Source organism: Homarus americanus, unplaced genomic scaffold (genome assembly GCF_018991925.1).
Source record: "Homarus americanus isolate GMGI-L3 unplaced genomic scaffold, GMGI_Hamer_2.0 scaffold21586, whole genome shotgun sequence".
Lineage (NCBI taxonomy): Eukaryota > Metazoa > Arthropoda > Malacostraca > Decapoda > Nephropidae > Homarus > Homarus americanus.
Genome location: NW_024739195.1, coordinates 1 through 15,597, shown reverse-complemented (window position 1 = coordinate 15,597; position 15,597 = coordinate 1). Strand labels below are relative to the sequence as shown.

General features: G+C 39.9%; 1 long non-coding RNA gene across 1 annotated transcript; it reads right to left on the bottom strand.

Annotated features, from left to right (window-relative positions):
* Positions 1 to 10,751: 10,751 nt before the first annotated feature.
* Positions 10,752 to 15,591, bottom strand: LOC121874435. Its single transcript, XR_006090421.1, has 2 exons — positions 14,438 to 15,591; positions 10,752 to 11,251 (listed from the first exon to the last, which is right to left on the bottom strand). It is a non-coding gene; the product is annotated as an uncharacterized LOC121874435 (long non-coding RNA).
* Positions 15,592 to 15,597: the final 6 nt, after the last annotated feature.

Sequence of the window (15,597 nt, the reverse complement as noted above, 5' to 3'; positions counted from 1 at the left end):
TTTTTGAGGTAGACTAGGGGAATAGTGAGGGTAAGTGACGTTGAAGTTTGTAAAAGAGTTGTTAAATTTTCAATTGATTTTTGGTCTTGTGCCGTAGAGCAATAGAAATGTTAAAAGTGGACATTAAAATAAATGATTGTGGCTTGAGTTTGGTAATGTTAAGTTTAAAATGTTGAATTTTGTGCCTCGGCTGTAGATTAAAGAAAATGTAAATGAGTTTTGATAAGTTGAGTTTATTATATAGTAGTGAGAAAGATTTGATAAATGGATAACGAATGACCTTTTTTTTTTTCAGGTTGGGGTCTGGTGGTGGTCCTCGGTTCTCTAGTGCACCCAAAAGTGCCTAGAGATGGGCACGGGGAGACATAAGTGAGGTGTATAAACCTGTGAAAGGGCACTACTTAGTCGAGGAACCGTACCCATAGCTGACTGACGCCCGCCTCACAAGGGGTCACAGCCGAAGTGGGGGTGCCGGCGGTAGAGCGGTACCGCTCTCGCCTCGCAAGCGGGACGTCTCGGGTTCGATTCCCGGGCCGGTGGAAAGTGGGTTGGACACACTTCCTAGACCCCCTGTGTCCCTGTTGACCTAGCAGTAAAGTAGGTACCAGTTGTAAATCGAAAGTTGCGAATTCGTATCTGGGTAAAAGTCGTCGGAGCTAGCCGACAAAATGTTAAAGACTGGAGGGTTGTATGCCCTTGACATAAAATGCTATGATCCTTTAGGCAAGCACAAAGTTGGCATGCTGCCTAGTTGGGCGGTGTAGGCGCTTGTGCCCTTCACCTTGCATGGGAATAAGGGGAGGGGGGATGCCCCTCGGCCCCTCCCATTCTCAAAAAGTGTGATAATGAGAAATCGAAAAATGTTAGAGTAGAATATAGTGTTGTGTTGACTGTATCGACTAACCAAGAGGAAGTATGGTCGCCATCCAGAGGTGGGGGAGAAGTCGATGTTGGAAAGGAGCCAAGTGTTGTAACCAGTCGCCGTGTGCAGCATGTGCTAAAAGGTAATGTATACTGTTAAGTGGTTGAAGGTGGGGTGTGTTTGATATGAAAATGAAGAGGGACTTTGGTCGTGGTTATTGATGTGGTAATTGTTTTGTACAGGAGTTGTTGCAGTCCAGAAGACGTGATTGGTGTGTGATAATCCAGAGGGACATTAATGCTCGACTGAATTTTGGAAATGAGAGGCAGTAAATGTGTAAGTATTGTTTATTGAAGTTGTACGTATACTTTGTTATAATTTGAAGAGTAGAGCATTTGTAACATTGACGTATTGTTTTCATGTTGGTGGTGGAGGAATATGGGCGAATTGTGGAGAGGAGCGCGTCGACACTGGATACGGTGATGTGAAATTGTGCAATGTATTATTTGAAGGTGAGTTGTTATTGTATTTGAAAGTTGTAGGTAAAGTTTGTTATAAGAGGCAAGTGATATAGGAGTTTTTTCGGGTAGCAGTACCCAGTGATGTTTAAAGTTGGGAGAAATAAGCATGGTGCATTATGGAGGTTGTGTGAAAGGTTTCTGTTTTTCAGGTTTGAGGATGGAGTGGTGGACTACTACATGTATGGGGCTGTGCAATGGACTGTGTTGAGGAGAAGAAGCAGCAGCAGCAGGGGCGGCGGCGGTAGCAGCAGTTGTTTAAGATAAGTAGTGTGGTGTGGTGCATCGTGAATTGTTTGTGATAGTTTAGGGTCATGGTGAATTTAGTTGTAAGAAATTGAGTAGAATGTAATTGTTGGAAGACGTGTATAGTGATGTAAATTGTAGGTTAGTTTTGGATTAGTATATGTGGAGAATGGATGTAGCAGGTAATAGAAATGTTGGGACTAGTGTAGAGGCATATATATATAATTGGTGAGTGGCGTTGGAGCGGTTTAGGGCGTGAAAGGTTTATGAATTGTTGTGGGGGAACTAATGTGTTGATGTGTTTGTTTTTTTAGGCCGGATTGGAGTGGTAAGCGGCAGTGATGGTGGAAGAGCCAGTGGTTATTCGGCGACGGAGATGGGAGCGAAAGGGTAAGGAGCCGATTGTTTGTGTTAAAGAGGAAGCGGTTGTTTGAATTTGGTTAAGATGAAAGGTGAATTTGTTGTGGGTATGTATTGTAATTGTATAGAAGTTAGTTGGTAGCAGGCTAGTATTGTTGTTACACACTGGAGGCTGTGTAATGATTGGTACTAGCCTTGGTGAATGGTTTGTAGTAGAGTATGTGTATGTTGGTATTTGTAGCGGTTTAAAAGGAAGCAATTTGGTTTTGGTAGATATGTCTAAGAGAGTGTATGCATGAACACTTTTTGGAATGGTGTTTATTATGGATGTTTTTTTTTCAGTGGAGCGAGTGGTGTAGGGTATGTTCCTCGTGGTAAGAGTAAGGAAGGAGACGACCAAGTATTGTGCATTTACCTCGGCGGTTACGAAGAAAGGAAGAGGCACGTCGACGACGGAGCCGGGAATAACCGCGGAGGTTGCTCCATACCAAGAGATAGTGTTTTTGTGGGTGAATTATTTGAGCAATGATAGTTTGCCCAGAAGTGTATATTGTAGGTAGTATAAGAAGAGCACCATGAAGAGTTTCCCGAGTGACGAAGCCGACGGGTGGACTGCATTTGATAGAAAAGGCCATTACGAGTTGACCTCCATTGTTGTGTTTTGTCGGTTTCAGATTGAAGCGACGGGGCGAAGTCGCTGTAAGGAGCCGAGAAGATGATGTCCTGTTAAAGTATAGCCGTCGTCCCTGTGACTGGAGCCGAGAAGAAGGCGTCCTGTGAACGTATAGCCGTCGTCCCATTGACTGGGGTGTATGGAGCCGAGAAGATGGTGTCCAGTGAATGTATAGGTGTCTGTGACTGGAGCTGAGAAGATGTCCCATGAACTTCTAGCCGTTGTCCTTGTGACCGGGGTGTATGGTGTCCAGTGAATGTATAGCTGTCGTCTCTGTGACTGGAGCCGAGAAGATGTCCCGTGAACTTCTAGCCGTCGTCCCTGTGACTGGAGCCGAGAAGATGTCCCGTGAACTTCTAGCCGTCGTCCCTGTGACTGGAGCCGAGAAGATGTCATGTGAACCTAATAGCCGTGGTTCCAGTGACCGGGGTGTATGGAGCCGAGAAGATGGTGTACAGTGAATGTATAGCTGTTGTCCCTGTGACTGGAGCAGAGAAGATGTCCTGTGTACTTGTAGCCGTGTTCCAGTGACCGGGGTGTATGGAGCCGAGAGGATGATGTCCTGTGAAGGTATAGGTGTCGTGACTGGAGCCGAGAAGATGTCCTGTGAACCTAATAGCCGTGGTACCAGTGAGGGGAGAAGATGATGTCCTGTGAACGTATAGCCATTGACCGGGGTGTATGGAGCCGAGAAGCTGGTGTCCAGTGAATGTATAGCTGTCGTGTCTGTGACGATGTCGCGTGAACTTCTAGCCGTATGGAGCCGAGAAGATGATGTTCTGTGAATGCATAGGTGTTGTCCCTATGAAGATGATGTACTGTACTGTATTATATTGCTAAGTGTATAGAATATATGTATTTGAGTTGAATTTTGTGTTTTCTTTATTGCCTGATGTGCATTTTGAGTGACACATAAGGTAGAAGATGACGACGACAAGTGATTAGGCACCAGAAGAAGTGGAGCGACACGAGAAGATGAAGGTAATGTGTGAAGAATTGAGATTAGTTAATGTAATATGATTATATGTAAAGTAAAGTAAAGATGTTGAAACGCATCATTGAGATAATATGATTATATGTAAAGTAAAGTAAAGATGTTGAAACGCATCATTGAGATAATATGATTATATGTAAAGTAAAGTAAAGATGTTGAAATGCATCATTGAGTTTAGTTGATGTAATATGATTATATGTAAAGTAAAGTAAAGATGTTGAAATGCATTATTGAGATTAGTTGAAATGCATCATTGAGATTAGTTAATGTGTTGAATAATTTGACTTGTAATGCTGTTTTTGTTTCTCCCTTTTCTGACAGGTACACGGGAACACATGTGGTGTTGTTTAGAGTGTTTATTGAGCAACAAAGGTGATTTTTCAACTGAGAGAGTAGTTATTCCTCATTGGTTGTGAGTTGGTGTTTTGATGTTTGTTTGCAAACAAAAGCTCGGACATTGTCGATCTATCACACGACTAGTCCATAGACACGATATCTGTGTCGAGAGAGCTTTATGACTAAACCTATTGTCAGTATGGTTAAAGTCAGTTTGCAAACAAAACATTAAAATACTAACTTAAAACTAATTTGGAATAACTACTTTCTTTCAGTTGAAAAATCACCTTTGTTGCTCAATAAACACTCTAAAATAACTTATATAATAAAAAACGGGCTGCCAGAACCTATCTTAAAAAGATAGCGACTTTGAAAAAAAATCCCGTTTTCTGTTCAACTTAAGAAAATGGGAAACCATCAAAGAAAATGGGAAATTTCTCTGGCTCCAAAACTACCGTTTTCTATGACATCCCGTTTTCTACAACATCATGCTTTGCTTCTCCAAATCCAATATGGCTGTATGTTAACTTAGGAAAAATAAAGACATTGATTATATACTTTCTTTTATTATGCTCAAAATATTTCTATGTCCACATACATGAAAAATATACAGTCCACAAATAATGAAAAAATTTCTAAGTCCACAACACAACAAAAAAATACTAAGTCCACAACACATGAAAAAATACTAAGTCCACACAACAAAAAATACTAAGTCCACAACACATGAAAAAAATACTAAGTCCACACAACAAAAAAATACTAAGTCCACAACACATGAAAAAAATACTAAGTCCACACAACAAAAAATTACTAAGTCCACACAACAAAAAAATACTAAGTCCACAACACATGAAAAAAATACTAAGTCCACACAACAAAAAAAATACTAAGTCCACAACACATGAAAAAAATACTAAGTCCACACAACAAAAAAATACTAAGTCCACAACACATGAAAAAATACTAAGTCCACAACATGAAAATTTTTCTATGTCCACAAAAAACGAAAAATTTACTAAGTCCACACAACCAAAAACATACTTAGTCAACACCACAAAAAATACTAAGTCCACACACCATGAAAAATTTTCTAAGTCCACAAAGGATGAAAAATTTTCTAAGTCCACATGACATGAAAAAAAACTAAGTCCACAACATGAAAATTATTCTATGTCCACAAACAACGAAAAATTTTCTAAGTCCACACAACAACAAAAAATACTAATTCCACACATGAAATTATTATAAGTCCATAAAGGATGGAAAATTTTCTAAGTCCACAACACAGGAAAAAAAACTAAGTCCACACAACAACAAAAAAATACTAAGTCCACACAACAAAAAAATACTAAGTCCACAACACATGAAAAAATACTAAGTCCACAAAAAAAAAAATACCAAGTCCACACAACATGAAAAATTTCTAAGTCCACAAAGAACGAAAAATTTGTTAAGTCCACATGACATGAAAAAAAAACCCAAGTACACACATGAAAATATTCTAAGTCCACAACACAGCAAAAACAACTAAGTCCACACACCATGAAATTTTTCTAAGTCCACAACATGAAAATTTTTCTATGTCCACAAAGAACGAAAAATTTACTAAGTCCACACAACCAAAAACATACTTAGTCAACACCACAAAAAATACTAAGTCCACACACCATGAAAAATTTTCTAAGTCCACAAAGGATGAAAATTTTTCTAAGTCCACAACATGAAAATTATTCTATGTCCACAAACAACGAAAAATTTTCTAAGTCCACAACACAGGAAAAAAAACAAGTCCACACAACAACAACAAAATACTAAGTCCACACACCATGAAAATTTTCTAAGTCCACACAACATGAAAATTTTCTAAGTCCATAAAGGATAAAAAAATTTTCCAAGTCCACAAACATAAATTAGTCCAATTCCACAAGAGGAAAAAAAACTAAGTCCACAAACAAAGACAATATTTCAAAGCACAAAATATGAAAAATATACCAAGTCCACACACATTGAAAATTATTACAAGTCCACAGGATAAAATAATACTAACTCCACAACATATGAAAATTTTTCTAATTCCACAAACAATGACAATATTTCCAAATACAAAAACAAACAATAAAATAATACAAAGTCCACAAACATCAAAAATATAATAAGTCCACAATCGATGACAATTATTCAAAGTCCACATACATTAAAAGTTATTCTAAGTCCACAAACATTGAAAATTATTACAAGTCCACACAAGTTAAAATAATACTAACTCCACAACATATGAACATTTATCTAAGTCCACAAACAATGAAAATTTTTACAAGTCCACACACGATACAAAATTATTCCCGGTCCACGGACGTAATACATTAATACGGAGCCACAGACGATAAAACATTTTCTATATCCACAAACGATAAAATAATAACAAGTCCACAAACATACCAACTACACATACACAAAGGCTAAAATAATACTAACTCCACAAACATCATAAATTATTCCAAGTCCACATACATTAACAATTATTACAAGTCCACAGAGGATACAAATTATTCTAAGTCCACACAACATGACAAAAATACTCAGTCTACATTGACAATTATTCAAAGTCCACAAACGATAAAATAATAACAAGTCCAAATACATATTAATTATTCAAAGTCCACACAGGATCAATTAATACTAAGTCCACAAAGGATATTCAAAGTCCACAATCATTATACAAAGTCCACATAAATTGAACATTATTCCAAGTACACAAACAATAAATTATTCAAACTCCACAAAATATTCAAAGTCCACACAACATAACAAAATATTCAAATATCCACAAACATCATTAATTATTCAGTCCACATAAATTGAACATTATTCCAAGTACACAAACAATAAATTATTCAAACTCCACAAAATATTCAAAGTCCACATAAATTGAACATTATTCCAAGTACACAAACAATAAATTATTCAAAGTCCACACAACATAACAAAATATTCAAATATCCACAAACATCATTAATTATTCAGTCCACATAAATTGAACATTATTCCAAGTACACAAACAATAAATTATTCAAACTCCACAAAATATTCAAAGTCCACACAAATTGATCATTATTCCAAGTACACAAACAATAAATTATTCAAAGTCCACACAAATTGACAATTATTCAAAATACACAAACAATGAGACATTTTCAAAGGATAACAATTATTCCAATTCCACACAAAATACACAATTATTCAAAGACCACAAACATCATCAATTATTCAAAGTCCACACGGGATAAAAAATTAGTCCGATTCCACCGGCGTAATACGTTATTCCGAGTTCGCGTGGGTCGATAATTATTGCCGGTCCTCGGACCCGACGCATAAATTTCCCGGTCCACAAAAGGCAAAACAAATTCAAAGTCGACAAACATTATCAATTATTCAAAGTCCACAAAGGTTAACAATTTCAAGTCCACAAACAACTACAGGTTGTAACTCTCTAGTCCGGCATTCTGTGCTCCGCAAACTCCCGTGGTCCAAAACAATTTTACTTTCTCCAACAGGTACATAGGCAGTTTTTTTTTTTTTCTTGCAAATTATCATTATTATAGCAGGAGTATTAAATTGTGGGTCAGTGACTTATGCCCAGGTGGGCTAATCCCCTAAAAAAAAAAAACCCCAGGAAATTAAGGTTTGTTTACATCCAGCACTTCAGCTGCTCTCTCTCTCTCTTTGTCTATAGAGTACAACATTTAACCCTTCAGCAATAAATAAGTGTTGCTTTCATATTCTTATGTACAGTAATGACGATATCTTTTCACATGTGCGCACTCACTTTTTTTATGGTTAACTACTTATATTGTTCCATTTTTTAACATTACACGTACTTCAAACGAGCATATTAATTTTTTTACATTAATTTTACTGCAGCTAAAATCAGGGTCTTATTTTCTTCAGTTTTATATGTACAACCAATCGGTCACTGGTTTTGTGAGCTTTAACGTAAACGATGCCGGCAGCCGTCTCGTCTCGTCTCCTCTGATATTCCACGTATTAATAATAAATTCTAGTGTTAATTTTGCACACACAAACATTAATTCAATAAAAACAAATTCACAAACATCAATTACAATAGATATGAACAGTAAATAAGTGTTGCTTTCGTATTCTTACGTAAAGTAATGACGATATCTTTTCGCATGCCCACTTACGCGCGCGATCTCTTTTTTTTCTTTACCGTTATCGTTAGCTACTTCTATTGTTCCATTTATTAACATTACTTAAAACAACCATAGTCATTTGACTACAGCTACAGCCAAGGTCTTATTTTCTTCTCTTTTATATGTAGAACCAGTCAGTCACCGGTTTTGTAATCGACGAAAACAATGCCGTGTGTTTTAATATTCTACGTATTATTAATGAATTGTATTGCTCATTTTGCACACAAACAGTAATTCAATAAAAAAGACATTCAATAATGAATCTTTTCTACACGAGAGAAATGACGCTCTTTACGCGATTGTGCCAGTCGTCTGCACGTTGGCGGGCCGTTCAAACCCGTCGAAATTCCACTTTCCGCCGTCAAAATTTCTATTTATTTATTTTTGGCTCTGTTCCAATAAAATACGTTAAGAATTAAAAACTCTCCAAATTTCACGAGCTACTATACGACATTTAACCCTTCAATATGTCTTCAAAGAGGCCGTGATGCAGAGAAAGTGGTGCTAGTGCTTCCAAGCATAAGCACAAGTCACTATCTATCCAGGAAAAGGGTCAATTTCCATGGTCCGGTCCCGAGGTTGCCCGACTAGAGGTACGACATTTCGGTCCACAAACATGAAAAATATACAAAATATCTCACTTATTCAAAGTCCACATACATGCAACACATTTTCCAAATCCACAAACCAAAATAATTTCAAACTGCACAAATGACTATACTATAATCACAACAACAACAACAAGTCAAAACATTTTTCAAACTACAAATAACTTCAATCAATTACAAACAAACATATACAAGTCTACAAATATTCGAAGACGACCGATCCGCGGACGATTGACTTTCGTCGACGACGCCACATTTTTTACGACTCCGCGAACGAATCTACGACGACAAAAAATAACTCCGCGACTCCGGCCGTTCCGGTCGATTCCGACGACGCCAAACTCCCGACAAAATATTCCCGGTGCGCAATTGACACCCTTCAAATTAAAACCAATAACTATTCCACAATCAACAATTTCACAAGTCCACAACATTAACTTACACTCTTCAACTATTTCCCGATATATAACTGCCCAAACCCGACGCGACCGCGTATTCAAACTACAGACGGTACGTGCATTCTCGTCCTCGATGACAGTTACTTTCCAAATCTAAATAGAACTCCTCCTCTTCTTAACAACAACATTTAGTCAAATATCAACACAATATATCTAATTCACACTCACAACATATATATAACAACAAATAAATACAATCCAACATACACACAGCAGCAGTAATACAACCACAAATTCAATTGGTAACAACAAACATATACAGGAACACAAAAACAACCAACAAATGGGAGTAACAACAGGATCAAGAGCAATGGGAGGGTGACAAACAACAAGGGAATCACAATCAAACAGAGGAGGAGAAGGAACAGACGCAGAACAAGCCAAAGAATAAACGAGGAAGACATATGGCGAAGAGGAGGAGTAAAAGAAGGAAACAGGAAGAAGAAGAGGACGGACAGAAGCAGGTAGGGGGGAGAAAAACGAAGGGAGTTGCAATGAAACGGAGGGAAAAGAAGCCGCACGACAAACACGTCAAAAAAGGAGGAGGAGGACGGGGAGGCAGAGGGAAAAGACAAAAAAGGGAGGGCTTACAAATTAAACATTGTGCTCGTATTCCTTCCCCTACTCGTCCAACAAATTTTATTATTATACAAACGCCTTCACAATAAACACCTTAACACGAGTGGAGCAACACGGAGTACGGGTGAACGAGTATAAATTCATCCCACAAATATATTACTGCTGCATTACGTATTTCCTTACCGGTAGATGTCGCGGTCTCAAAATAGGTACCCACGCGCACTCCACGACTGCCCGCTCTCAAACGCACTGCCACAATTACGTAAAACTAATACACCTGTCGAACCTTCCCGCCATTTCAAACACGCGACTCTTAGTTAAATCTACTTCCAAATCATTCTTTACGCATCTCGCGGGTATACTTTCGTTTGTGCGCCGCCTCGTCTCCGTCCGAATTCCCGTCCGTTCTCCGTCGGTCCTCTTTCCCGTCCCGTAAACGGACCCCGATCGACCGTCGTCCGTATCCGCCCGCGCCCGCACCCGCCGCTTTACGTACGACCCTTTCCTAAACCGCCATTTACTAAATTCGTCGTCGTCCGTCCCACGTCGAAAGGTTATTGCGATCGTCGCTTCCGCCAATTTCCCCGCAACTTCTTTAAAATCCCCGTCGCATCCGTTTCTCACAATTACGCCGACTCGGCACTGACGAGTCAATTCCTTTAATACCCTACAAAATATATCATTCGTTGTCCCCCCCACCACCATCCTTATCACCTTTTACTTTATATCTTCACTAATATATAACTACTCTCTCTGTCCTAAAAAACCCACCAAATAGTCATCATTTCTCCATTCTTATCGGTTACCACAACAACACCATCTATGTCGGTCCGATCTCCCCCGTTCTTTTACTTTCAAAAGGCGCACTTCCCCGCCGCCGCCGCCGCGTTCTCTCGTATTTATGCTGCCGTTATTTACGGATGCGTCCCGCCACAAATGACGTGCGCGCCGCATTCCGTGACGTTCTACGATCGTAATCATCTCCCCAAATTAGTGCAAACACCTAGTGATCACAGGCAACATCTTCAATAAATTCATTCTCGACATGTATCGACTTCCTCCGTCTTCGCAGAGTCGGTCTCTAAAAACAATACTACAAACAACACGTACATTCATTTTACACGTTAAATCGTCTTTAAAACAATCGCGCCGGCCCGACATTGATGCGTGTCTCCTTCTGCGTTGACGAGTGTCTTCCCGCACTCGGGAGTGTGGCGTTCTTCCCGTGTTCCGGAGCATCTTCCTCGCGCGTCGACCGGTGTCTTCGTCCGCAGTCGACGAGCGTCTTCGTCCGCAGTCGACGAGCGTCTTCGTCCTCGGTTCCCGAATGTCTTCGTCCGGACCGCTCTCGTGCGCCGACTGTACGAGCCGTCTCCGACTCGTATCGGCGCGCTCCTCCGCAACTGAAACGGACAAATTACTGTCAAAATATATCGACAATTATCTACTATTACAAATTCTACTAATTCCCAAACAAACTTCATCTAAGTTCATTCTTTCTACAGTATACCTATACACAAACATATCTACACACTATTGCCAACTAAAACACACAGGCATACTCGACTACCCCACAATTACCCGCACAAATTACTCCTCCCGCTCGTGCCGTACGCGGGCGCCGACGTCGCGCTCTGCCGTATCTCCGTAAATACCCGCGACCCCGTCGCCTAATACAAAATCAAACTCGACGCTCCTCCACCCGTCGGTACGGTGTGCTCGTCGCCACCTCCCATACTTAACGATTATCAAAAAACATACAATATACCTATACATAACATAATATTAATTGTACATATTCGTACCATTCCCAAGAACTCGAGAAATCTATAAGACGATTGGGAAAGTCCACTCGATCCGGACCGAATGTACGTCGTGCTCTCGAGATCGTACCATTTACGTCTGTGAACGTCTAGCGAACGTAACTTCCGCGACGACGGAGATCCGGTACGAGGATAAACGTGTTGGCGGTGAACCAAAAACTATACGGCGAGTTCTGCTATAACGCGTGTTTTGACGACGCGATTTATGAATTGAGGAACGATATTTGTAAAACGCGAACTCGTTTCCTCCGACGCGATTCCACTCGAACGATTGTTATGGCTTCGGTTCACGTTCGACATCGCGTGTTCAATTGAGTTATGTGTTTTGTTTGTGAACAATTGCAGAAATAATGTATGTAATATTTATGTATACAGTATACCTATATATTATAAGTCAATTGTAAAATTTTACATAAAAGAGACAATCAAATTACATAGCGTTTTACACCGGCGCTCTCTTTACATCACACAGTGTTTACGGTTCACGTTCGACTTCGCATATTCAATTGATTTTTGTGTTTTGTTTGTGAAGAATTGCAGAAATAATTTATGTAATATTTATGTATACAGTAAACCACTCACAAGGTCCTACAGTGACAACAAAGGGAAAGTGACCTCGACTGTGACCGTCTGTGCCTATTTTTAGCCGTCCTTGTGGTCGGTAATGCATATCGGTATATTTACTGATCATAATACTTATCTCCTATAAATAATTCATTTGAAATTTATTTTTGGGCAAAGAATATTCGGTAAATGACTGCGTTAATTCTTGAAACTACCCACATTGGTAAATTTAGGACATAAATGATGAACGGAAGTCACGTCACGGATTCGGAGTTTGGTCCTTAACGATCGCCATAAATGTACATTACCGGGTATAATGGTAGCCTCCCTTTTTCCAGAAAAAAGTATATAAATTAAAGAAAATACTTGCAGCATATTTAATATATTACAGTATATTATAAATAAATAAATCAACAAATAAATTCAAATTCCCTTATCATCCTGTGTTATAAACTCGAGTCCCCGAGCGAGTACACAAAAAGAAAACGGACGACCGACACATCCTCGAGTGGATAGAGAACGGACATCTCTACTGGGGGACTCGAACGTTTCTCGTGTTTTGTGGGCGCTGTAGCATAAGATGAATATGTAAATTGTAAAAATTTAAATAAAAGAGAAAAACAAAATAAGTAGCGTTTAAAGTGTACTTTACATTGTGGCTTGGCGCAGGGTTATGCAGTGTTTACAGTTCACGTTCGACATCGCAAGTTCAATTGATTTATGTGTTTTGTTTGTGAAGAATTGCACAAATAATTTATGTAATATTTATGTATACAGTATACCTCTACAGTATATGTAAAATTTTAAATAAGAGAAAAACAAAATACATAGCGTTTTAGACCCGCGCGCTCTGTTTACTCCACACTTTGTTTGAAACACGTGTGAAATTTTTAAGTGTCCTCGGTGATTACTGTTTCTCCAATTTTGTGACTATGGAAAAGAAGAATATCTCTGGGAAGCACTCTGGTGATCATAAAAGAAAGGCTATAACACTCGAAGAAAAGCTTGATGTTTCATGACTCCTCAACATCAATCTTCTCCCCCATCAAGTTATATTCAGATTTTTTCAAGGTCAAGTGTAACATTTACTGTATGATTTCAATATTAGATATCAATGTAACATTTATTTAGACTGTACTACGAAATTTTTGTCGATTTGGAGTAATCTGCACCTAACCCTATTTTCTCCATAAGCCCTGTCATTTCTATTACACGAATTTCTATAACACGATGTTTTACAAGAACACAACTATCGCATTATAGCAGAACTACCCGTACTCGAAAGGAAACGTCTCGTATGCATCCGCGTAAACTCGATACGCCTCGTCTCCTCGGGACGTGTACGGCGATGAGGATAATCTTACGTCTGCGTTCAAATGGTGCAATGTGTCTGAGGAGGATCCCTAATTACACTTTTAAGGGAAGTGCATATACCCACGCCACGAACTTTCGGCTTCTGTTCCGAGGGATCGTCCCGTGTACCCGCCTCCGGCGTGCCGCGTTCCTATTATGACCCGCAATGTGCATACAATAACGCCTACTTGCAATACAGTATAAAACATAGGACATAAATACATATACCTCATCCTCCATTACAAGCTACTACATTCTTAACCCTTACACCCAGGTGACGTCCATCTGGTCTCCCCTTTGTGGAGGAGGGGGTGGGGAGAATTCATCTTGTTTCTCGATTTATCCCAATAGGAAGGGAGGGGGAAGTGCCAGCAGCACCCTAACCCTTGGCTTAAACTCCCATTTTTTAATAATACTTTTCATATTGTATCCAACACTTTTAGACCAGATATGACACCTTCAATTCTATATCTCTATGCTAAATTAAGTACTCTCGTTATAACACTTGTAATGTCCGTCCCTCTACGCATTTTCGATGGCACCCGAGTCTCGTCGTCGGTCGCATTTTCATTTCTCCCTCGTTATCTTTACGTTCTACTACTCTTTTACTCGTAAATTCCCGTCTTATTTCCTCTCGGTAACCGGTCAAAACTTCCTTCGATATTTCGTCGACGACGCGCCGCTTAATAAATTCTCGTCTCCCTTAAAAACCTTCCACTTACTCTACGCAATTCCTACGGAGACGCCGAGGCACGCCACATACGCATTCCTATTCTTCAGAGAACCATTAAGTAAATACCGTACACTGCGATATAAACATTACAATACGGCGTCGTCCGACATTCTCACCCGCGGTTCGAGCGGCGTCCTCGGCCGGGGTCCGTCGAGTCGCCGGTCCGCACAAAAATGACGTTTCTGACTCCCGTCGGGTGACTGCAAATGAAAAATTAAGGTTAAAAAATATACATAGTCAATTAGGCATGCAAATTATACATGAACCCTTGACACCTAACCCAAATATCTGAGTACATTCTCTAAAGACCTGGATACATTTGCCAAACATACACTTTCCATTGGAAAATCTTACATACTTAGGCAGCCACCAAACGGGGAGATACCACCTCCGCAGACAATATTGGAAGCGTAATGTGTCGTCCGTGGTAGATCTTCCTGCTACGTGGCATCCCTAAAATTGTGACCGAGTCCCGGGTCGCTCGTCTGACTCTCTGTCTCGATTGTTTCTCTTACTATTGACAACACAACATAAATCTATTGTTCCTCACTTTTGATTTTTTTTTCCATTTTGTATTTCTTTTAGGTTCTTCAGTATTATTGTTACATATAAACTAGGTTACCCCATATTTATGTCAATATGTTTTATTTTACTTGTGCAATAATGCGCCACTTTGAATGCGCACGCGTGTTTTGGTTTCGTTTTTACGGACGGTCCCGAAAATATACCGGAGAGAGCGTCGTCGTTTGTGTCGTCGTCTGAGCCTCTCGCATCATATTTCGTTGATATCCACCAAAAATGAACACTGTAACTTCAACAATTATTATTATTATTACATTTTCGCCCCGATGTGGGTCGGTGACCCGTGCCCGGGTGGGCTAATTCCCATAAAAAAAATACGTATTATTTATTTACTTTGCACTTTTATACGTACGAGTGTCGACGAAATTAATCTGCCGTTATTTACGCGATCTCATTTCTTGCGCACTTTCGACGGTTCGACGCGTGCCCTCGTTCTACTCCGGATGCACGTCAAATACCCGACGACGACGACGACCCCTCCGGGAACGTCGTAGCGTCGACCTCCGGCGCGCCCCGCGACGAGAAGACCGCTCCGGAATTTCGACGAGACGTCACGTCGACCGGCGTTCCGGACTATACCCTCGACGATGACTGCGAGTGGCCTCGGACCAAACCCCACGCCTCCCGAGACACGGTCGAGTGAGGCTTCGGTCTCCGTGCTCGCCGATCGCCGCAATATAATACCAATTAAAAC